Source organism: Idiotropiscis lumnitzeri, unplaced genomic scaffold (assembly GCF_059441095.1).
Source record: "Idiotropiscis lumnitzeri isolate Australia: NSW breed Sydney's pygmy pipehorse unplaced genomic scaffold, RoL_Ilum_1.0 HiC_scaffold_78, whole genome shotgun sequence".
NCBI classification, from domain to species: Eukaryota; Metazoa; Chordata; class Actinopteri; order Syngnathiformes; family Syngnathidae; genus Idiotropiscis; species Idiotropiscis lumnitzeri.
This window is the reverse complement of record NW_028283616.1, coordinates 95,557-119,445: the sequence shown is the minus strand read 5'-3', so window position 1 is coordinate 119,445 and position 23,889 is coordinate 95,557.

Genomic DNA, 23,889 nt, shown 5'->3' with positions numbered 1-23,889 from the left:
TCATGTTGCATTATTCTTATGACAAAGATGATTATTAACTGCATGTTTGTTGCCCAAATGTACCATTACAACCTGATTGATGTTGAGAATGACGAATTCGAACTGGACAATGACAAACTCGAACTGGACACTGAAACCTAAATAACACATGGACCCTTTTGCCCCTGCCCCCACACATGCACACACATACACCACACACGAAGATCCGGGAGGTAAAGACGGCTGTCCCCTCCTACAACGAGGCAAGGGCCTCCATCAAGTCGCCGCAGAGACAAGCTCTGCGTGGAGACAAGCTCTGCGTGGAGACAGTTTTGTTATTTTTCACTAGGTATATTGAAGTTTTTTTATGTTTTATTCCCAAGTGACCAACATACCATGAGAATCTCGTTCCACGCCGGAAGGGAGGAGGGGAATTTTGTCCCTACTGAGGGTTTTCGCCCCTCCACGGATGACCACACTGTTGTATGATTTCATTATGATGATCTGTCTTAAAGCCGTAAGGACATGATTTAAACCCACAAACGGGGGAATGTGAGATGGGATGAGGATATGTAAATAGTTTGTGTATTTCTAATCATGTTTTTATACACTATTTGTATCAGTTATAATTGCGCACACACACACAGACACTCACATTATTGCTTTAGCACACACGCGCACAACTGGAACACACGCACACACTTTAGTTTCGAATTCCTGACTGACTACTGTGGTTGATTGCTTCCTGCCTGCCTGCTAGAATTTCAGACAGACCTCCATTGTCTGCTTAGGTTGCTGATAAAAGACCGAACGGGTGGTAGAGAGTGAGAGAGAGTGCGCGAGATTGAACTGGCAAGACGCCTGCTTCACCTCCTGACTTCCTCTCCCATTCGCGAATGGTCAAAAACAAAACTCTAACTGGTTTGGTCTGGATTTATGCCACCTTCAGTCTAAAAATGGCGTCAGGACGTTTTAAACCTGACAGTTGCCTTGAGATCTCCGAGCTCGAACTGCCCTATTCCCACCTTGATCACAAGCTCCCATGAACCACTTGGACAGGGTTGCCTGTGTCCTTCTCGTTGATGTCCTTTGTGGCTCCATTCCTTTTCAGTGCTCCTAAAACAAAAAAGACAAGAAGCCAACTTAGTAAAGCTATTTAATGATTGTGAAACCTTATGGGACATGCTGAAATGTCTTCACACCACAATCCCTTAAAAAAAAAAAAAAAAAAAAAAAATATTACCGTATAGAACATCCGAAAAAGGCAGGTCTCGGCGCTTGTTCTTGCTACGATGTCCAAAGAGATTGTACTTCAGAGACAGAGGATTTGTCATGATGAACGCCATCATTGTTCTGACACTATCGTCCAATCCACCAATACCTGCAACCATTATAACATGGGTGTCACTCGATCCAGATAATCATCACACACTTAAAAATATTTTGGCAGTTAAACTGGGTATGATAAACGTCACAGGAAAGGAATTGTCGATTAAGTGAACAGCTTCGGTAACGCCATATACACTCAAAGGGCAAGAGCCCAACATTCTACCAAAATGATTATGATTAGGGAGGTAACGATTCACTCAAGCCCCGATTCGATTTTTGATTTTCAGTTCTCGATTTCGATTCGATATTTTAATTGTTTTAAGTTGCTGCCACGTTTGTCTCTGTGCACTCGTGTGATGCTGCAGCGATCCACAAACAAAATATGTCTATACGTCTTGTGCATTTTGAATGGAACCAAAAAACAATACACGATGCCAAATTGTACTATTATTATGAAACTGCCTATGAGTAGTAAAAGAAATACTTGTAAAAATATTTCACATTTTTAGAGCCCCAATACATTCTTTTAAATATAGAAGGGACTGAAATCATGTGAAAATTGAGTCTTTTTCTCAGTTTCCGACTTGGGGTGAACACATTCGGCTTATCATAGTTGCAGTTGACCATCTTGAACTCTGAAGTCTTTCAACTCGGCCTTCCGAATCAGGGTTTTAGAGGTGGGGCTATTTAGTGATACAGTAGGATGGTTTGATCTCTGTAGCTCCAGAATCAGGAATGTACTGGGACTGGGGTTCCTACTTGGGTTTAGGGTACCTAATTTTATATTTCAAGAAATTAAATAATTATTTATAATTTTGAAGATAATACATTAAAATTTCATCATTTTCATACCTGCATTAGATCCTGCAGTAGACTCACAGACTCAACACGTTGGACGTACTCAAGGACCTTCTGCAGCGCCTCTCTTGGTTAGGAAGCTTTTTCTCTGTGACAATCCATGGGGAGGTGTAGATGGTACTTCGTCATCACAGGCTTCAGACTCGTCACTTGAGAAAACATCCCTGCAATGGATGCATAGACACTTGGGCATGAATGTCATTTAACAACAAAAGCTAGAACAAAAAGCTTTGCATTTAAAAGAATACATCTGTGATGGGGAAGCCAGGTTAAAGTGTTAATTTTATAATTATGTAATTAGCTGCAGGTTAGTCTAGTGAAGGTGTAATCACTTCTATTTTGGAGCATAGCTTTTGCTCTGTCCAATCATTGCCTCACCTGCTGAAACCCACATTCGGGTATTTTACAAACCAAAAACTTAAATACCTGTACAGCTCTCATTTTAAACTTATTTTCTCTAACCTTTACCCACAAAATTTGAATATTCAAAATAAAAGTACACAAAGAAGTCACAATTTTTCCACATTAGTTACTTACGTAGTTCCTCTCAAATGCAGCTCAACACTGCATTGAATTAGAGCTTGATAAGCCTACACACAAAACATACAAAGCACATTGTGGCATGATTCTGAATGAGCCAATCTAGCATTTCAACATCTGTTCAACTGTTGGAATTTTAACTATTATCTGACTCTATTAACCAACATTCATCCAACAATTATGCGCGCTCGTTTTGGACACTGCATTGAATTAGAGCTTGATAAACCCACACACAAAACATACAAAGCACATTGTGGCATGATTCTGAATGAGCCAATCTAGCATTTCAATATCTGTTCAACTTTCATCTTGAATTTCTATTATTTAAATAACAGGCAACATTCAACAGTTAATATGTTTTGCTTTACTTACCCAAATCAAACACATCACAAAAAAGCCTTAAATGAGCTAGTGGAGTAGATTGTATTAATTTGAGTGAAAGCTTAAGTCTTTTGGAGAATTTTGGAGAGAGATCGAGGGACACTGTGTTTAGCGTCGTAGGCCCAATGCTAACAATATGTAGCTCGTTGTAAAGGTCCTCATAAAAATAAATAAAACACACAACGCTTATCAGTATTATTAAAAGGGTGATTATAATGTACTTAAGTTTTCCCCAAAATAATTCGAGTACGTACGTTGTTGATATACCCTCTGTGTTCTCGTCACTTATCATTTTAGCATACTGTGTTTTAGCTAACGCACCAAGCAGTTTTCCAACACAGGCAACCTTGAAAAATTACAAAACACATTGTAAAGTAAGTCTAAAAAATGAGAGCCAGACATTTACCCAAGATTAATTAATTAATTCAATTATCGTTCGGGACTCACCGTGCTTTCAGCTCTTCTGCCGCACCTCAAAGACCGCGTAGCTTGCATTCGCTCCTTTTCTCACAGTTTGAATATGCTGCCTTCAAAAGAATCTGTAATTTTGACAACTCCAACTTGAATCTACAAAAATCAAGCAATAAGGTAGAAATAACTTCAAATATACTTTGAATAAAGATCTTTCACAGCATACAGAATTAATAAAATAACATTAATTAATAATGTTGATTTTGTTTATTAAAAAAAAAGTAACTGTGTTGACTGTTGGATGTGGCTGACGATGCTGGACCTGCCTTGTCAAATAGTTCATAGATGACAATCTTAGCTGTCTGGAATATTATAAAATGTTATCTTGTCCCTTAAGGGTTATTAAGTCACAGTTGGGGGTACATGTAAATTCACAAAATATAACGTCCAGCCTTGTTAAATTTAGCATAGATAAATACATGAATTTAATTTTAATTTTAATAAATCAATCAATCCTCTGTACTGCTTCTTGTCCTCACAAGGGTCCCCGGGAGTGCTGGAGCCTATCCCAGCTGTCTTCGGGCAGTCGACAGGGTACACCCTGAACTGGTTGCCAGTCAATCGCAGGGCACACAGAGACAAGCAACCATCCGCTCTCACACTCAGACCTTGGACCAGTGACCAATCAACCTATCATGAATGTTTTTGGAAAGTGGGAGGAAACCGGCGAAAACCCTAGCAGGCACAGGGAGAACCTTGCACTTCTGTACTGTGATGCGGACTTGCTAACCAGTCCGCCACCGTGCCGCTTGTTCTAAAGAGTCCCAGAAAATAAAAACACCCGTCCCTTAGTCAAAAGCGGAAAAAGTCCAACAACAACCCGACCATAATTTGCATTGTTCCATAAGTTAAATCAATGTCAAACCTAATAAAAGCTGACTTCTGGTCCTCAAAAATCCTACACTTATTTTAGTCCTTTCACAATCTCGCAGCATAGGCTCCATGGCCATGTCTCTATCGTTTTGGCATCCATTGAATAGTTCTACTGAGAATAGTCTTCGGGTGGTTACTATTAGCATAGCATGCATTAAATATCAAAAAGGCTCCAGAACAAATTTTCAAACCCATGCCCGCTTAGCTCATCCATAACCCATACAGGACCCAGACATGGTTGACCAGCTCTAACCTATGCCCACTTATCCCACACATAACCCAAACAGGACCGATAAATGGTGACCACTTCTAACCCATGCCCACTTAGCCCACACATAACCCAAATAGGACCCAGACATGGTTGACCAGCTCTAACCCATGCCCACTTGGCCCATATACAGCCCATATGAGACCCTCACATGGTTGACCAGTTCTAACCCATGCCCACTTAGCCCACACATAACCCAAATAGGACCTATAAATGGTTTCAGTAGTAGATTCAGTAGTTTTTATCATTACAGCATTTTCCCCTCTGTATAATGGACAGACATTAGGAGTGTTTCCTTACACTTAGATACGTTTATACTGTGTATATTTGCATGCTTTTTATGAATGTCTGCTGCTAATGTTATACATTAACGGCTACATTACGCCGCCGACTCTGTGTGAGCTATATCTTTGCTGCTGTAACACCTCAAATTTCCCCATTGTGGGACTAATAAAGGACATCTTTATCTTTATCTTTACCAGTTCTAACCCATGCCCACTTAGCCCATACACAACCCGTATTGCACCCACAACATTTGCCCAGTTTAAGCCCATGCCCACCAATCCCAGATGGCGCCCACATGGAACCCTGTACCATTGCCCACTTCTAGCCCATTCCCACTTGGTACCCAGGAATCCCGCATTTACCCCATTTGGGGCCCAGTTGGACATGTTGGCTGGGTACAGTACTTTTATTCTTGCAGTATTTTTATCATTGCAGTATTTTCAATCATTCAGTATTTTTTTTTATCATTGCAGCGTTTTTATTTATTTCCCCTCTGAACCATAGACAGGCATTAGGAGTGTTTCCTTACACTTGTATATGTTGTGGGCTGTAAGTGTGTATATACATGGGGATCTGTGTATATACGTATATACTGTGTATATTTGCATGCTTTTTATGAATGCCTGCTGCCAATGTTATACATTAACGGCTACATTACGTCGGTGCCACTGTGTGATGTATATCTTTGCTGCTGTAACACTGCAAATGTCCCCGTTATGGGACAATTAAAAGACATCTTTATCTTTAGAAATTGAAGATTCACTTGCGAGGCCATTTTCAACACGGACCTTTCAAGAGAAGCTATATCGTCCAACACTCGGTCAGTGCTGTCTAAGTGCTTTTCTGTATATTGTTTGTCCACCCGTGGTGTCATAAATTATGGTATAATGAGGGGGATTTATTCAAGTAGGACGAAGTAGGACTTCATTGAAGGCCCAGGTGTGAAATGCATGGCCCTCCACTGGTTCAAATAATGTCTAAAACTAAATTACCAGTTACATGTGCAATTTCAATATTCAACAATTATCTCAACAAAAAAGGACAATCTGAATTTTTTTTAAATGCACAATAAAACAGAAAAGCCATTTCCGGATGGCTTTCTGTTTTCATTCGTTCATTGAAAAAACATTCAGCATTGTCCTTTTCTTATTTAATACATAGTTCAGCACAGCAGGTGGCGGACAAGCACCTTAAAATGTCATTCGCCTACACAAGGAAGAAGAACATGCCCGAGGCGCTCCCGTGTCCTCGTCTTTCGGTCAACCTGAGAATAATGTTCTTGAGGATTAAAGTTTATAAATGTAAGTATGATGTGATTTTTTATTTTATTTTATGTTGTTGAACAGTGTTTTTGTTTATTTTATAATTTCGTCATTAAAAGGCTGTGGCGGTTGGAGAGTCAGCTTCGTGTTAGGGCGTGTTAAAGATCCCGATACCCACACTACACCCTCATTGAAGTATATACGAGTAAAATTATTCGAGCGCGCAGCCAAAGTATATTGTCCACAATTATTTGCGGACTTAACCAAAATCCCATTGAACTGGCGATGTTCGGTGGAATTCTTGTGCCCATGCTGAAAAAAATTCTCTTCAAATGTACATATCGAATTATGACATTATGATAAACAGTTGCATGTGTGCAATTTCGGTCACTCTTTTAAAGTCACCTACGTGTTTTGTCCGAGTGCAGCTAGCGTACTTAGCGACCTTGTGTGCATGCGCCGCAGATTGTGAGAGCGCCTCAAATAGTACAAATGAAGCTATAGCTTGTTCCGGTGGGTCCCAAGCCAGGGTTTTTTCCTAACTACCACATTACTTAAGTTTTAATATCACTCTCAACGTCAAAATTGTTACAAATAAATACATAATATAACGTGCCGCCAAGCTCGATGACATAGGAGGCGGAAGTTGGTGTCGTCACACGCATTGTCCCAATTTTGCAATATCGGTACGCTTGGAACCTGTGCTCTGCAACACCCCATGTACACGTCAACGAGGAACGTATGGTGTAGAGTGTTTATTGCGATTGGGCCATTCTTTGTCACGGTCTTCTCTCTGACAAATTGGCGTATTTAGCAGCCAAAATATAATGAGCCGTTGCTGTGATAGTAGTTGCAGCCCAAGGTTATTTTAGTAAACGAAAATGAACTCAAAACTTGAATAGAAAAAAATAAAATTCGATAATGAAAAAAATACAGTGAACCCTCGGTTATCGCGGTTAATGGGGACCGAGACCACCCGCGAAAACTGAAAATCCGCGAAGTAGCGGCGCACCTTCAAAAATGCTTAAAAAAAAAAGTGCGAAGTAGTGGTGCACCTTCAAAAATGTTTAAAAAAAAAAATTAATAAATATATATATATATATATATATATATATATATATATATATATATATATATATATATATATATATATACACACGGGTAGAGAGAGAGAGAGTGAAATTCATGCTATAACAAAAAAAAAAAAATTATTATTAAAACTTATTATTTTTTTATTCCCCAGCCATTATTTTTGTATTTATTCAATTACTTCTTTTTGTATTTTTTTAATTGCTTCGACCTTTACCTGCTGGTACGCCGTCCGGTGTGCCCTGTGAAATGAAAGGTGGCATTCTTCATTTATTTTTTTTATTCATTTATTCATTCATAACTGACAGCCTCGCGCTCCGCTCGTGCTCGGGCGGAAGAGGTGCTCCTCTTCGGCTTAATTGTCATGCACGCCGGACCTGCTCCCCCGAAGCGTGTCTCCGTTCGATTGAACTCGGTTTCATTTCGCCCCGCCCGTGCCCGGGGAAGGTGCTCCTATTCGGCTTAACTGTGACACACGCCCGCCCTCCTCCCCCGGAGCTTCCATTCGGTTAAACTTAAGGGCCGTTTGGCACCGCCCGTGCCCGGGGAAGGTGCTTCTCTTCGGCTTAACTGTGACGCGAGCATGCCCTCCTCCTCCGGAGCTTCCATTCGGTTAAACTTAGGGGCCGCTTGACACCGCCCGTGCCCGGGGAAGGTGCTCCTCTTCGGCTTAACTGCCACGCACGCCGGCCGGCCTCCTCCGGAGCTCTCGTACGCTCCCGAACAGAGCGAAATGTCGCCCCGCTAGTGCCCGGGCGGAAGTTGTTCCTCTTCGGCTTAACTGCCACGCACGCTGGCCGGAGCTCTGGTACGGTCCGAACCGCGCGAAACGTCGCCCCAAATCGTGCCCGGGGGAACGTGCTCTTCTTCGTCCACTCTCCTCTTCGCCCACGCTCTTCTTCGGCGCATGCCGGCCGTCTAACAGCTCCAGCGCCCCGTCGTGCCGCTCGGCGAAACTACAATGTCCCCGAATATTTTTTAGACCCGCGAAGCACTGAACCCGCGAAAGGTGAACCGCGAAGTAGCGAGGGTTCACTGTAAAATGAAAATGCTCTTTCAAAAATTAAAACTATCTAAAACTAGTGATGGCAAAATGAAGCCCCATAAAGCAGCCAAGCCCTGCAGGGAAATACTTCACACACGAATGGGCTTCGAGATGCTTCATTTTTCTTGACTACGCCATCCCGTGGACAGAAAAATGTATAACATGCTTGGTGCATGCAATAAAATGGTGAGCTGTAAATCATGCTCTGCTTACCAAACAATATGTATTTGAAGAGTGATTTTAATTGTTCTGTTTTACTTTGTCTTCTCACTTCTCCAATATTCAGACAGCTCCGCCAAGACCAACGTTTCACCCCCACACTGATATAAAATGGACCCAACCGTTTGGGTCTCTTTCCAAATTTGGTACCAAAGCCTCCCCCACAGTGCGGCAGCTATCTTGAATTGGCCCGTTCCCAGAGAGTTTTACTTCATTCAGTGTCATTCAGTATTATTCAAAATCTTTCAGTGTCATTCCAAATCATTCAATGTCATTCACGATCTTTCCACATCCTTCCACCTTCCATCGTTCAGTGTCATTCCACATTCTCTTTGATATATAACATAACATAACAATAACATAATCCTGGGTCAGCAGACACCTAATTAATGTGTTAATACATGATACATTTTTATATAAGCAACACTTATGATTGTAACGTATTTTTAATTCTTTCTAGGCGGGAACTGTCCGAACAAAAAATTCATGCAATTTGTAATTAGACACTTTGTCATACAAAAAGTCACTCAGGGCAAGAGAAAAAAAATTGTCACTTGCCCTAGTTGGGCAAGTAATTTGGCCACTCGGGCAAGGCAAATTTTAGTGGCACTTGCCCTATGGGGAAGCAGTTTTTAAAGTTAACTTCGAACCCTGTGATGGTGTCTTGTGACCAGTCTTTATCAGCTGATGTTCCATGAAGGCGTGCCTTACCTGTCACAAGAATGAAGGCAAGTCACGCCCCCCGCTGTCCGTTCACTCCGCCAAGATGCTGCTCCAGGTGGTAGAGAGGATGAAGGCTCCCTTGTCTCTGTTCATGGTTTTTATGCCTCGCTTGCAGATCTCAATTGCTTCTTTGATCCAGCGCTGTAGTTTGTTCTCTCCGGTGCGGATGACCCTGCCCTTCTCCCAGTCCATGATGTGGTTTTCCCTTTTGCAGTGGTCAGTGATTGCTGATTTGTAATGTTCATGTTGTGCTTGTTCTTTTACTGCTCTGATTTTTTAATTTTTTTGACAGGTAAGTCACACCCTCATGGAACATCAGCTGATAAAGACGGGTCTCAAGACACCATCATGCGACACTCTGAAGAAGGCGAAAGACTCGCCGAAACATGTCAGGTAAAAAATTAACCTAAAACATAATTGTCTGCTTTTAATGAATCAGTCAAATATCAATAATAAGAAGACAAAATGAACCTAATACAAATAAATGAATGCTTAATAACTCCCCTGGACATGCTCCTAAAAATCCAAACCTTCACCTGTAAATAAAACGTCCCGACCTGAAGACATCTTAATGTTATTATTTTGTTATACACACAGCGCCGCCAAGTGGAATCAAAAATTTGTTTTTATTTTAATTTTCACGTACTGCACGGTGCCCTTTTGACGAATCCGACTGAAAATTAGTCAGAAAAGACTCACTTACTCTCTGCCGAATTTTGTGACGTTTTGGCAAAAGGCGTGGCTATTACGGTGCTGAAAAGTCCGATTGTACTCTGTGGCAACAAAAGCTCCGGCAACATTACTCAGATGATCCTATCTTCTCGAAGTTGTACACATTTGAGGATACTTCAGCCCTGAAGACATCTACCAACTTATTTTTCATCGTAGTAGTAGCGCCACCAACTGGTAAAAGCTAATACAAGTTATTTTCTTAGATGTTTTTCTCCGTGCAACTCAACAAGGTCGCCCTCATATATGCTCGGAGGACTGTTTCGGCCATGAGGATGTCACAATACGAAATTCATCCTTTTTCGTGAAAAGTTGTGGGAGTGGCATTGCACTGTTTGGCAATAAAACAACGCTGATTATGAGGTTCTAAATATGAACGACAACTCGTGAAACTTGACACACACATCAGGCAGAGCAAATTTATCAATATTTTATACGTTAGTTGTGCAGCTTTTTTGAAATGGCTCGCCATGGCCCTCGAGAAATGTTCAAAAAAGCAGCCCTGGTTGAGTGTTTCACCTCGCTTTTTGTAAATTTTATGGAGTACAGTGAACCCTCGGTTATCGCGGTTAATGGGGACCGAGACCACCCGCGGAAACTGAAAATCCGCGAAGTAGCGGCGCACCTTCAAAAATGCTTAAAAGAAAATACAATATATATAATAATATATATATATATATATATATATATATATATATATATATACGGGGAGAGAGAGAGAGAGAGAGTGAAATTCATGTTATAACAAAAAAACCAAATTATTATTAAAACGTATTATTTTTTTATTCCCCAGCCATTCTTTTTGTATTTATTTAATTACTCCGACTTTTACCAGCTGGTACGCCGTCCGGTGTTCCCTGTGAAATGAAAGGTGGCATTCTTTAATTATTTATTTATTTATTCATTTATTCATTCATAACTGACAGCTTCGCGCTCCGTTCGTGTCCGGGCGGAAGAGGTGTTCCAATTCGGCTTAACTGTGACACACGCCCGCCCTCCTCCCCCGGAGCTTCCATTCGGTTAAACTTAGGGGCCGCTTGGCACCGCCCGTGCCCGGGGAAGGTGCTCCTCTTCGGCTTACTGTGACGCGAGCATGCCCGCCTCCTCCGGAGCTTCCATTCGGTTAAACTTAGGGGCCGCTTGGAACCGCCCGTGCCCGGCAAAGGTGCTCCTCTTCGGCTTACTGTGACGCGAGCATGCCCTCCTCCTCCGGAGCTTCCATTTGGTTAAACTTAGGGGCCGCTTGGAACCGCCCGTGCCTGGGGAAGGTGCTCCTCTTCGGCTTACTGTGACGCGAGCATGCCCTCCTCCTCCGGAGCTTCCATTCGGTTAAACTTAGGGGCCGCTTGGCACCGCCCGTGCCCGGGGACGGTGCTCCTCTACGGCTTAACTGCCACGCACGCCGGCCGGAGCCTTGGTACGGTCCGAACCGCGCGAAACGTCGCCACCGATCGTGTCCGGGGGAACGTGCTCTTCTTCGTCCACTCTCCTCTTCGCCCACGCTCTTCTCCGGCGCACGCCGGCCGTCTAACCGCTCCAGCGCCCGTCGTGCCGCTCGGCGAAACTACAATGCCCCCGAATATTTTTTATACCCGCGAAGCACTGAACCCGCGAAAGGTGAACCGCGAAGTAGCGAGGGTTCACTGTATGTATAAGACCAAGACCTACAAAAAAGTCTCTTGAAGCAATGAGCTAGGTTTTACAGGAAGTCGGCCATTTTGAATTTACTTAAAAGGGGCGGGTCACCACAATGGACTTTGTGTAGAAATTATTATTGGGGCCCGAGCAGCGACCGCGGCGAGGTCCCTATTGTTTATGTAGAAATTATTATTAGGGCCCGAGCAGCGACCGCTACGAGGTCCCCATTGTTTTTGTGGAAATTATTATTATTATTATTATTAGGGCCCGAGCAGTGACCGCTGCGAGGTCCCTATTGTTTTTCTAGAAATTGTTATTAGGGCCCGAGCTGCGACGGCTGCGAGGTCCCTATTGTTTTTGTAGAAAATATCATTACTTTTATTATTATTATTATTATTATTATTAGGGCCTGAGCAGCGACCGCTGCGAAGTCCCTGTTGTTTTTGTAGAAATTATTATTATTATTATTTTTCCGATTGTACGATCGCATTTTTGACCCCGAAACATGCACAAAAACTCACCAAACTTGGCAGTCTCATCGGGCATGGCGAGAAATTTGATATTTTAACGTCTAATATGAACAGGAAGTGAGTTATGAATTTTTGAAAGTCCGACTTTTGCCCTTTTTTGCATGTTTACAGGGGTCATTCTTTTGCACCCTGATCCTAAAGGCTTCATCTGATTGCCTTAAAATTCTGTCTGTAGCATCTTAAGACCTGGGACAAACACTGGGGCTAAAATCTTTTGTTTCCGAAATACTATATGACGGGGGCGGGGCTTCAAAGTTTTCACTTAAGATTTCCTTCGCCGCAATGGACAAAATGCTTAATAACTCTCCTGCACATGCTGCTAAAAATCCAAAACTTCACATGTACATAAAGAGTCGGTACCTGAAGACATCTATATGTTTATATTCTGTTATACACCTTGCGCCAATCAATAACATTTTTTACATTTTGACGTACTGCACGGTGCCCTTTTAACGAATCCGATTGAAAATTGGCTAGAAAAGACTCAAGACATTGATCTTACTCTATCCCTATTTTTGTGACTTTCCTTCGAAGGGCGTGGCTATTGCGGTGCCGCAGAGTCTGATTATTCTCCGTGGCAACAAAAGTTCCTGCAAAATGATTCAGATGATCCATCTTCTCGAAATTTTTCACATTTGAGGATATTCAGGCCCTGAAGACGGCTGCCAACTTATTTTTGATCGCAGTGGTAGCGCCACCAACTGGTTAAAACAAATACAAATTATTTTCGTTGATGTTTTTCTCCGGGCAGGTTCACAAAATCTACCTTATATTTGCTCGGATGAGTGTTTAGGCCTTGAGGATGTCACAATACGAAAGTCTTTCGCCTTCTTCAGAGTGTCACATGATGGTGTCTTGTGACCCGTCTTTATCAGCTGATGTTCCATGAGGGCGTGACTTACCTGTCACAAGAATGAAGGCAAGTCACACCCCCCGCTGTCCATTCACTCCGCCAAGATGCTGCTCTAGGTGGTAGAGAGGATGAAGGCTCCCTTGTCTCTGTTCATGGTTTTTATGCCTCGCTTGCAGATCTCAATGGCCTCTCTGATCCAGCGCTGTTGTTTCTTCTCTTCGGTGCGGATGACCCTGCCCTTCTCCCGGTCCATGATGTGGTTTTCCCTTTTGCAGTGGTCAGTGATTGCTGATTTGTAATGTTCATGTTGTGCTTGTTCTTTTACTGCTCTGATTTTTCATTTTTTTGACAGGTAAGTCACACCCTCATGGAACATCAGCTGATAAAGACGGGTCTCAAGACACCATCATGCGACACTCTGAAGAAGGCGAAAGACTCGCCGAAACATGTCAGGTAAAAAATTAACCTAAAACATAATTGTCTGCTTTTAATGAATCAGTCAAATATCAATAATAAGAAGACAAAATGAACCTAATACAAATAAATGAATGCTTAATAACTCCCCTGCACATGCTCCTGAAAATCCAAACCTTCACCTGTAAATAAAACGTCCCGACCTGAAGACATCTTAATGTTATTATTTTGTTATACACACAGCGCCGCCAAGTGGAATCAAAAATGTGTTTTTATTTTAATTTTCACATCCTGCACGGTGCCCTTTTGACAAATCCGACTGAAAATTAGTCAGAAAAGACTCAAGACAATGATCTTTCTCTCTGCCGAATTTTGTGACGTTTTGGCAAAAGGCGTGGCTATTACGGTGCTGAAAAGTCAGATTGTACTCTGTGGCAACAAAAGCTCCGGCAACATGACTCAGATGATCCTATCTTCTCGAAGTTGTACACATTTGAGGATACTTCAGCCCTGAAGACATCTACCAACTTATTTTTCATCGTAGTAGTAGCGCCACCAACTGGTAAAAGCTAATACAAGTTATTTTCTTGGATGTTTTTCTCCGTGCAACTCAACAAGGTCGCCCTCATATATGCTCGGATGACTGTTTCGGCCATGAGGATGTCACAATACGAAATTCGTCCTTTTTCGTGTAAAGTTGTGGGAGTGGCATTGCACTGTTCGGCAATAAAACAACGCTGATTATGAGGTTCTAAATATGAACGACAACTCGTGAAACTTTACACACACATCAGGCCGAGCAAATTTATCAATATTTTATACGTTAGTTGTGCAGCTTTTTTGAAATGGCTCGCCATGGCCCTCGAGAAATGTTAAAAAAAGCAGCCCTGGTTGAGTGTTTCACCTCGCTTTTTGTAAATTTTATGGAGTACAGTGAACCCTCGGTAATCGCGGTTAATGGGGACAGAGACCACCCGCGAAAACTGAAAATCCGCGAAGTAGCGGCGCACCTTCAAAAATGCTTAAAAAAATATACAATATATATATATATATATATATATATATATATATATATATATATATATATATATATATATATATATATATATACGGGGAGAGAGAGAGTGAAATTCATGTTATAACAAAAAAACCAAATTATTATTAAAACGTATTATTTTTTTATTCCCCAGCCATTCTTTTTGTATTTATTTAATTACTCCGACTTTTATCTGCTGGTACGCCGTCCGGTGTGCCCTGTGAAATGAAAGGTGGCATTCTTTATTCATTTATTTATTTATTCTTTTATACATTCATAACTGACAGCTTCGCGCTCCGCTCGTGCCCGGGCGGAAGAGGTGCTCCAATTCGGCTTAACTGTGACACACACCCGCCCTCCTCCCCCGGAGCTTCCATTCGGTTAAACTTAGGGGCCGCTTGGCACCGCCCGTGCCCGGGGAAGGTGCTCCTCTTCGGCTTACTGTGACGCGAGCATGCCCTCCTCCTCCGGAGCTTCCATTCGGTTAAACTTAGGGGCCGCTTGGAATCGCCCGTGCCCGGGGAAGGTGCTCCTCTTCGGCTTACTGTGACGCGAGCATGCCCTCCTCCTCCGGAGCTTCCATTCGGTTAAACTTAGGGGCCGCTTGGCACCGCCCGTGCCCGGGGAAGGTTCTCCTCTACGGCTTAACTGCCACGCACGCCGGCCGGAGCTCTGGTACTGTCCGAACCGCGCGAAACGTCGCCACCGATCGTGTCCGGGGGAACGTGCTCTTCTTCGTCCACTCTCCTCTTCGCCCACGCTCTTCTTCGGCGCACACCGGCCGTCTAACCGCTCCAGCGCCCCGTCGTGCCGCTCGACGAAACTACAATGCCCCCGAATATTTTTTAGACCCGCGAAGCACTGAACCCGCGAAAGGTGAACCGCCAAGTAGCGAGGGTTCACTGTATGTATAAGACCAAGACCTACAAAAAAGTCTCTTGGAGCAATGAGCTAGGTTTTACAGGAAGTCGGCCATTTTGAATTTACTTAAAAGGGGGCGGGTCACCACCATGGACTTTGTGTAGAAATTATAATTGGGGCCCGAGCAGCGACCGCGGCGAGGTCCCTATTGTTTTTGTAGAAATTATTATTATTATTATTATTAGGGCCCGAGCAGTGACCGCTGCGAGGTCCCTATTGTTTTTCTAGAAATTGTTATTAGGGCCCGAGCTGCGACGGCTGCGAGGTCCCTATTGTTTTTGTAGAAAATATTATTACTTTTATTATTATTATTATTATTATTATTAGGGCCTGAGCAGCGACCGCTGCGAAGTCCCTGTTGTTTTTGTAGAAATTATTATTATTATTATTTTTCCGATTGTTCGATTGCATTTTTGACCCCCGAAACATGCACAAAAACTCACCAAACTTGGCAGTCTCATCGGGCATGGCGAGAAATTTGATATTTTAAACGTCTAATATGAACAGGAAGTGAGTTATGAATTTTTGAAAGTCCGACTTTTGCCCTTTTTTGCATGTTTACAGGGGTCATTCTTTTGCACCCTGATCCTAAAGGCTTCATCTGATTGCCTTAAAATTCTGTCTGTAGCATCTTAAGACCTGGGACAAACACTGGGGCTAAAACTTTTTGTTTCCGAAATACAATATGACGGGGGCGGGGCTTCGAAGTTTTCACTTAAGATTTCCTTCGCCGCAATGGACAAAATGCTTAATAACTCTCTTGCACATGCTGCTAAAAATCCAAAACTTCACATGTACATAAAGAGTCGGTACCTGAAGACATCTATATGTTTATATTCAGTTATACACCTTGCGCCAATAAATATCATTTTTTACATTTTGACGTACTGCACGGTGCCCTTTTAACGAATCCGATTGAAAATTGGCTAGAAAAGACTCAAGACATTGATCTTACTCTATCCCTATTTTTGTGACTTTCCTTCGAAGGGCGTGGCTATTACGGTGCCGCAGAGTCTGATTATTCTCCGTGGCAACAAAAGTTCCTGCAAAATGATTCAGATGATCCATCTTCTCGAAATCTTTCACATTTGAGGATATTCAGGCCCTGAAGACGGCTGCCAACTTATTTTTGATCGCAGTGGTAGCGCCACCAACTGGTTAAAACAAATACAAATTATTTTCGTTGATGTTTTTCTCCGGGCAGGTTAACAAAATCTACCTTATATTTGCTCGGATGAGTGTTTAGGCCTTGAGGATGTCACAATACGAAAGTCTTTCGCCTTCTTCAGAGTGTCACATGATGGTGTCTTGTGGCCCGTCTTTATCAGCTGATGTTCCATGAGGGCGTGACTTACCTGTCACAAGAATGAAGGCAAGTCACGCCCCCCGCTGTCCGTTAACTCCGCCAAGATGCTGGTCCAGGTGGTAGAGAGGATGAAGGCTCCCTTGTCTCTGTTCATGGTTTTTATGCCTTGCTTGCAGATCTCAATGGCCTCTCTGATCCAGCGCTGTTGTTTGTTCTCTTCTGTGCGGATGACCCTGCCCTTCTCCCGGTCCATGATGTGGTTTTCCCTTTTGCAGTGGTCAGTGATTGCTGATTTGTAATGTTCATGTTGTGCTTGTTCTTTTACTGCTCTGATTCTTCATTTTTTTGACAGGTAAGTCACACCCTCATGGAACATCAGCTGATAAAGACGGGTCTCAAGACACCATCATGCGACACTCTGAAGAAGGCGAAAGACTCGCCGAAACATGTCAGGTAAAAAATTTACCGAAAACATAATTGTCTGCTTTTAATGAATCTGTCAAATATCAATAATAAGAAGACAAAATGAACCTAATACAAATAAATGAATGCTTAATAACTCCCCTGCACATGCTCCTAAAAATCCAAACCTTCACCTGTAAATAAAATGTCCCGACCTGAAGACATCTTAATGTTATTATTTTGTTATACACACAGCGCCGCCAAGTGGAATCAAAAATTTGTTTTTATTTTAATTTTCACGTACTGCACCGTGCCCTTTTGACGAATCCGACTGAAAATTAGTCAGAAAAGACTCAAGACAATGATCTTACTCTCTGCCGAGTTTTGTGACGTTTTGGCAAAAGGCGTGGCTATTACGGTGCTGAAAAGTCCGATTGTACTTTGTGGCAACAAAAGCTCCGGCAACATGACTCAGATGATCCTATCTTCTCGAAGTTGTACACATTTGAGGATACTTCAGCCCTGAAGACATCTACCAACTTATTTTTCATCGTAGTAGTAGCGCCACCAACTGGTAAAAGCTAATAAAAGTTATTTTCTTGGATGTTTTTCTCCGTGCAACTCAACAAGGTCGCCCTCATATATGCTCGGAGGACTGTTTCGGCCATGAGGATGTCACAATACGAAATTCATCCTTTTTCGTGAAAAGTTGTGGGAGTGGCATTGCACTGTTTGGCAATAAAACAACGCTGATTATGAGGTTCTAAATATGAACGACAACTCGTGAAACTTGACACACACATCAGGCAGAGCAAATTTATCAATATTTTATACGTTAGTTGTGCAGCTTTTTTGAAATGGCTCGCCATGGCCCTCGAGAAATGTTCAAAAAAGCAGCCCTGGTTGAGTGTTTCACCTCGCTTTTTGTAAATTTTATGGAGTACAGTGAACCCTCGGTTATCGCGGTTAATGGGGACCGAGACCACCCGCGGAAACTGAAAATCCGCGAAGTAGCGGCGCACCTTCAAAAATGCTTAAAAGAAAATACAATATATATAATAAATATATATATATATATATATATATATATATATATATATATATATATATATATATATATATATATATATATATATATATATATATATACGGGGAGAGAGAGAGAGAGAGAGTGAAATTCATGTTATAACAAAAAAAACAAATTATTATTAAAACGTATTATTTTTTTATTCCCCAGCCATTCTTTTTGTATTTATTTAATTACTCCGACATTTACCTGCTGGTACGCCGTCCGGTGTTCCCTGTGAAATGAAAGGTGGCATTCTTTAATTATTTATTTATTTATTCATTTATTCATTCATAACTGACAGCTTCGCGCTCCGTTCGTGTCCGGGCGGAAGAGGTGTTCCAATTCGGCTTAACTGTGACACACGCCCGCCCTCCTCCCCCGGAGCTTCCATTCGGTTAAACTTAGGGGCCGCTTGGCACCGCCCGTGCCCGGGGAAGGTGCTCCTCTTCGGCTTACTGTGACGCGAGCATGCCCGCCTCCTCCGGAGCTTCCATTCGGTTAAACTTAGGGGCCGCTTGGAACCGCCCGTGCCCGGCAAAGGTGCTCCTCTTCGGCTTACTGTGACGCGAGCATGCCCTCCTCCTCCGGAGCTTCCATTTGGTTAAACTTAGGGGCCGCTTGGAACCGCCCGTGCCTGGGGAAGGTGCTCCTCTTCGGCTTACTGTGACGCGAGCATGCCCTCCTCCTCCGGAGCTTCCATTCGGTTAAACTTAGGGGCCGCTTGGCACCGCTCGTGCCCGGGGACGGTGCTCCTCTACGGCTTAACTGCCACGCACGCCGGCCGGAGCCCTGGTACGGTCCGAACCGCGCGAAACGTCGCCACCGATCGTGTCCGGGGGAACGTGCTCTTCTTCGTCCACTCTCCTCTTCGCCCACGCTCTTCTTCGGCGCACGCCGGCCGTCTAACCGCTCCAGCGCCCGTCGTGCCGCTCGGCGAAACTACAATGCCCCCGAATATTTTTTATACCCGCGAAGCACTGAACCCGCGAAAGGTGAACCGCGAAGTAGCGAGGGTTCACTGTATGTATAAGACCAAGACCTACAAAAAAGTCTCTTGGAGCAATGAGCTAGGTTTTACAGGAAGTCGGCCATTTTGAATTTACTTAAAAGGGGCGGGTCACCACAATGGACTTTGTGTAGAAATTATTATTGGGGCCCGAGCAGCGACCGTGGCGAGGTCCCTATTGTTTATGTAGAAATTATTATTAGGGCCCGAGCAGCGACCGCTACGAGGTCCCCATTGTTTTTGTGGAAATTATTATTATTATTATTATTAGGGCCCGAGCAGTGACCGCTGCGAGGTCCCTATTGTTTTTCTAGAAATTGTTATTAGGGCCCGAGCTGCGACGGCTGCGAGGTCCCTATTGTTTTTGTAGAAAATATTATTACTTTTATTATTATTATTATTATTATTATTAGGGCCTGAGCAGCGACCGCTGCGAAGTCCCTGTTGTTTTTGTAGAAATTATTATTATTATTATTTTTCCGATTGTACGATCGCATTTTTGACCCCGAAACATGCACAAAAACTCACCAAACTTGGCAGTCTCATCGGGCATGGCGAGAAATTTGATATTTTAACGTCTAATATGAACAGGAAGTGAGTTATGAATTTTTGAAAGTCCGACTTTTGCCCTTTTTTGCATGTTTACAGGGGTCATTCTTTTGCACCCTGATCCTAAAGGCTTCATCTGATTGCCTTAAAATTCTGTCTGTAGCATCTTAAGACCTGGGACAAACACTGGGGCTAAAATCTTTTGTTTCCGAAATACTATATGACGGGGGCGGGGCTTCAAAGTTTTCACTTAAGATTTCCTTCGCCGCAATGGACAAAATGCTTAATAACTCTCCTGCACATGCTGCTAAAAATCCAAAACTTCACATGTACATAAAGAGTCGGTACCTGAAGACATCTATATGTTTATATTCTGTTATACACCTTGCGCCAATCAATAACATTTTTTACATTTTGACGTACTGCACGGTGCCCTTTTAACGAATCCGATTGAAAATTGGCTAGAAAAGACTCAAGACATTGATCTTACTCTATCCCTATTTTTGTGACTTTCCTTCGAAGGGCGTGGCTATTACGGTGCCGCAGAGTCTGATTATTCTCCGTGGCAACAAAAGTTCCTGCAAAATGATTCAGATGATCCATCTTCTCGAAATTTTTCACATTTGAGGATATTCAGGCCCTGAAGACGGCTGCCAACTTATTTTTGATCGCAGTGGTAGCGCCACCAACTGGTTAAAACAAATACAAATTATTTTCGTTGATGTTTTTCTCCGGGCAGGTTCACAAAATCTACCTTATATTTGCTCGGATGAGTGTTTAGGCCTTGAGGATGTCACAATACGAAAGTCTTTCGCCTTCTTCAGAGTGTCACATGATGGTGTCTTGTGACCCGTCTTTATCAGCTGATGTTCCATGAGGGCGTGACTTACCTGTCACAAGAATGAAGGCAAGTCACGCCCCCCGCTGTCCGTTCACTCCGCCAAGATGCTGCTCCAGGTGGTAGAGAGGATGAAGGCTCCCTTGTCTCTGTTCATGGTTTTTATGCCTCGCTTGCAGATCTCAATGGCCTCTCTGATCCAGCGCTGTTGTTTGTTCTCTTCGTTGCGGATGACCCTGCCCTTCTCCCGGTCCATGATGTGGTTTTCCCTTTTGCAGTGGTCAGTGATTGCTGATTTGTAATATTCATGTTGTGCTTGTTCTTTTACTGCTCTGATTTTTCATTTTTTTGACAGGTAAGTCACACCCTCATGGAACATCAGCTGATAAAGACGGGTCTCAAGACACCATCATGCGACACTCTGAAGAAGGCGAAAGACTCGCCGAAACATGTCAGGTAAAAAATTAACCTAAAACATAATTGTCTGCTTTTAATGAATCTGTCAAATATCAATAATAAGAAGACAAAATGAACCTAATACAAATAAATGAATGCTTAATAACTCCCCTGCACATGCTCCTAAAAATCCAAACCTTCACCTGTAAATAAAACGTCCCGACCTGAAGACATCTTAATGTTATTATTTTGTTATACACACAGCGCCGCCAAGTGGAATCAAAAATGTGTTTTTATTTTAATTTTCACGTACTGCACGGTGCCCTTTTGACGAATCCGACTGAAAATTTGTCAGAAAAGACTCAAGACAATGATCTTACTCTCTGCCGAATTTTGTGACGTTTTGGCAAAAGGCGTGGCTATTACGGTGCTGAAAAGTCCGATTGTACTTTGTGGCAACAAAAGCTCCGGCAACATGACTCAGATGATCCTATCTTCTCGAAGTTGTACACATTTGAAGATACTTCAGCCCTGAAGACATCTACCAACTTATTTTTCATCGTAGTAGTAGCGCCACCAACTGGTAAAAGCTAATACAAATTATTTTCTTGGATGTTTTTCTCCGTGCAACTCAACAAGGTCGCCCTCATATATGCTCGGATGACTGTTTCGGCCATGAGGATGTCACAATACGAAATTCATCCTTTTTCGTGAAAAGTTGTGGGAGTGGCATTGCACTGTTCGGCAATAAAACAACGCTGATTATGAGGTTCTAAATATGAACGACAACTCGTGAAACTTTACACACACATCAGGCAGAGCAAATTTATCAATATTTTATACGTTAGTTGTGCAGCTTTTTTGAAATGGCTCGCCATGGCCCTCGAGAAATGTTCAAAAAAGCAGCCCTGGTTGAGTGTTTCACCTCGCTTTTTGTAAATTTTATGGAGTACAGTGAACCCTCGGTTATCGCGGTTAATGTTAAAATGGTCGAATGGTCAATGACAAGAATTGCAGTGCAAGCACGTATTATCGGCGCGGGTTCGATCCCCACCTGATGTGCCTCGCATGATTTCTTTGGCTGCCAGGATGGCCGAGTGGTCTAAGGCGCCGCGTTCAGGACCCAGTCTCCCCACGAGGCCTGGGTTCGAATCTCAAATTTCCCCATTGTGGGACTAATAAAGGGAATATTATATTATTATTATTATATTATAATGGGGACCGAGACCACCCGCAAAAACTGAAAATCCGCGAAGTAGCGGCGCACCTTCAAAAATGCTTAAAAAAAAATACAATATATATAATAAATATATAAATATATATATATATATATATTTATTTATATATATATATATATATATACGAGGAGAGAGAGAGAGAGTGAAATTCATGTTATAACAAAAAAACCAAATTATTATTAAAACGTATTATTTTTTTATTCCCCAGCCATTCTTTTTGTATTTATTTAATTACTCCGACTTTTACCTGCTGGTACGCCGTCCGGTGTGCCCTGTGAAATGAAAGGTGGCATTCTTTATTTATTTATTTATTTATTCATTTATTCATTCATAACTGACAGCTTCGCGCTCCGTTCGTGCCCGGGCGGAAGAGGTGTTCCAATTCGGCTTAACTGTGACACACGCCCGCCCTCCTCCCCCGGAGCTTCCATTCGGTTAAACTTAGGGGCCGCTTGGCACCGCCCGTGCCCGGGGAAGGTGCTCCTCTTCGGCTTACTGTGTCGCGAGCATGCCCTCCTCCTCCGGAGCTTCCATTCGGTTAAACTTAGGGGCCGCTTGGAACCGCCCGTGCCCGGGGAAGGTGCTCCTCTTCGGCTTACTGTGACGCGAGCATGCCCTCCTCCTCCGGAGCTTCCATTCGGTTAAACTTAGGGGCCGCTTGGCACCGCCCGTGCCCGGGGAAGGTGCTCCTCTACGGCTTAACTGCCACGCACGCCGGCCGGAGCTCTGGTACGGTCCGAACCGCGCGAAACGTCGCCACCGATCGTGTCCGGGGGAACGTGCTCTTCTTCGTCCAATCTCCTCTTCGCCCACGCTCTTCTTCGGCGCACGCCGGCCGTTTAACCGCTCCAGCGCCCGTCGTGCCGCTCGGCGAATCTACAATGCCCCCGAATATTTTTTATACCCGCGAAGCACTGAACCCGCGAAAGGTGAACCGCGAAGTAGCGAGGGTTCACTGTATGTATAAGGCCAAGACCTACAAAAAAGTCTCTTGGAGCAATGAGCTAGGTTTTACAGGAAGTCGGCCATTTTGAATTTACTTAAAAGGGGGCGGGTCACCACAATGGACTTTGTGTAGAAATTATTATTGGGGCCCGAGCAGCGACCGCGGCGAGGTCCCTATTGTTTATGTAGAAATTATTATTAGGGCCCGAGCAGCGACCGCTACGAGGTCCCCATTGTTTTTGTGGAAATTATTATTATTATTATTATTAGGGCCCGAGCAGTGACCGCTGCGAGGTCCCTATTGTTTTTCTAGAAATTGTTATTAGGGCCCGAGCTGCGACGGCTGCGAGGTCCCTATTGTTTTTCTAGAAAATATTTTTACTTTTTTTATTATTATTATTATTATTATTATTAGGGCCTGAGCAGCGACCGCTGCGAAGTCCCTGTTGTTTTTGTAGAAATTATTATTATTATTATTTTTCCGATTGTTCGATCGCATTTTTGACCCCCGAAACATGCACAAAAACTCACCAAACTTGGCAGTCTCATCGGGCATGGCGAGAAATTTGATATTTTAACGTCTAATATGAACAGGAAGTGAGTTTTGAATTTTTGAGAGTCCGACTTTTGCCCTTTTTTGCATGTTTACTGGGGTCATTCTTTTGCACCCTGATCCTAAAGGCTTCATCTGATTGCC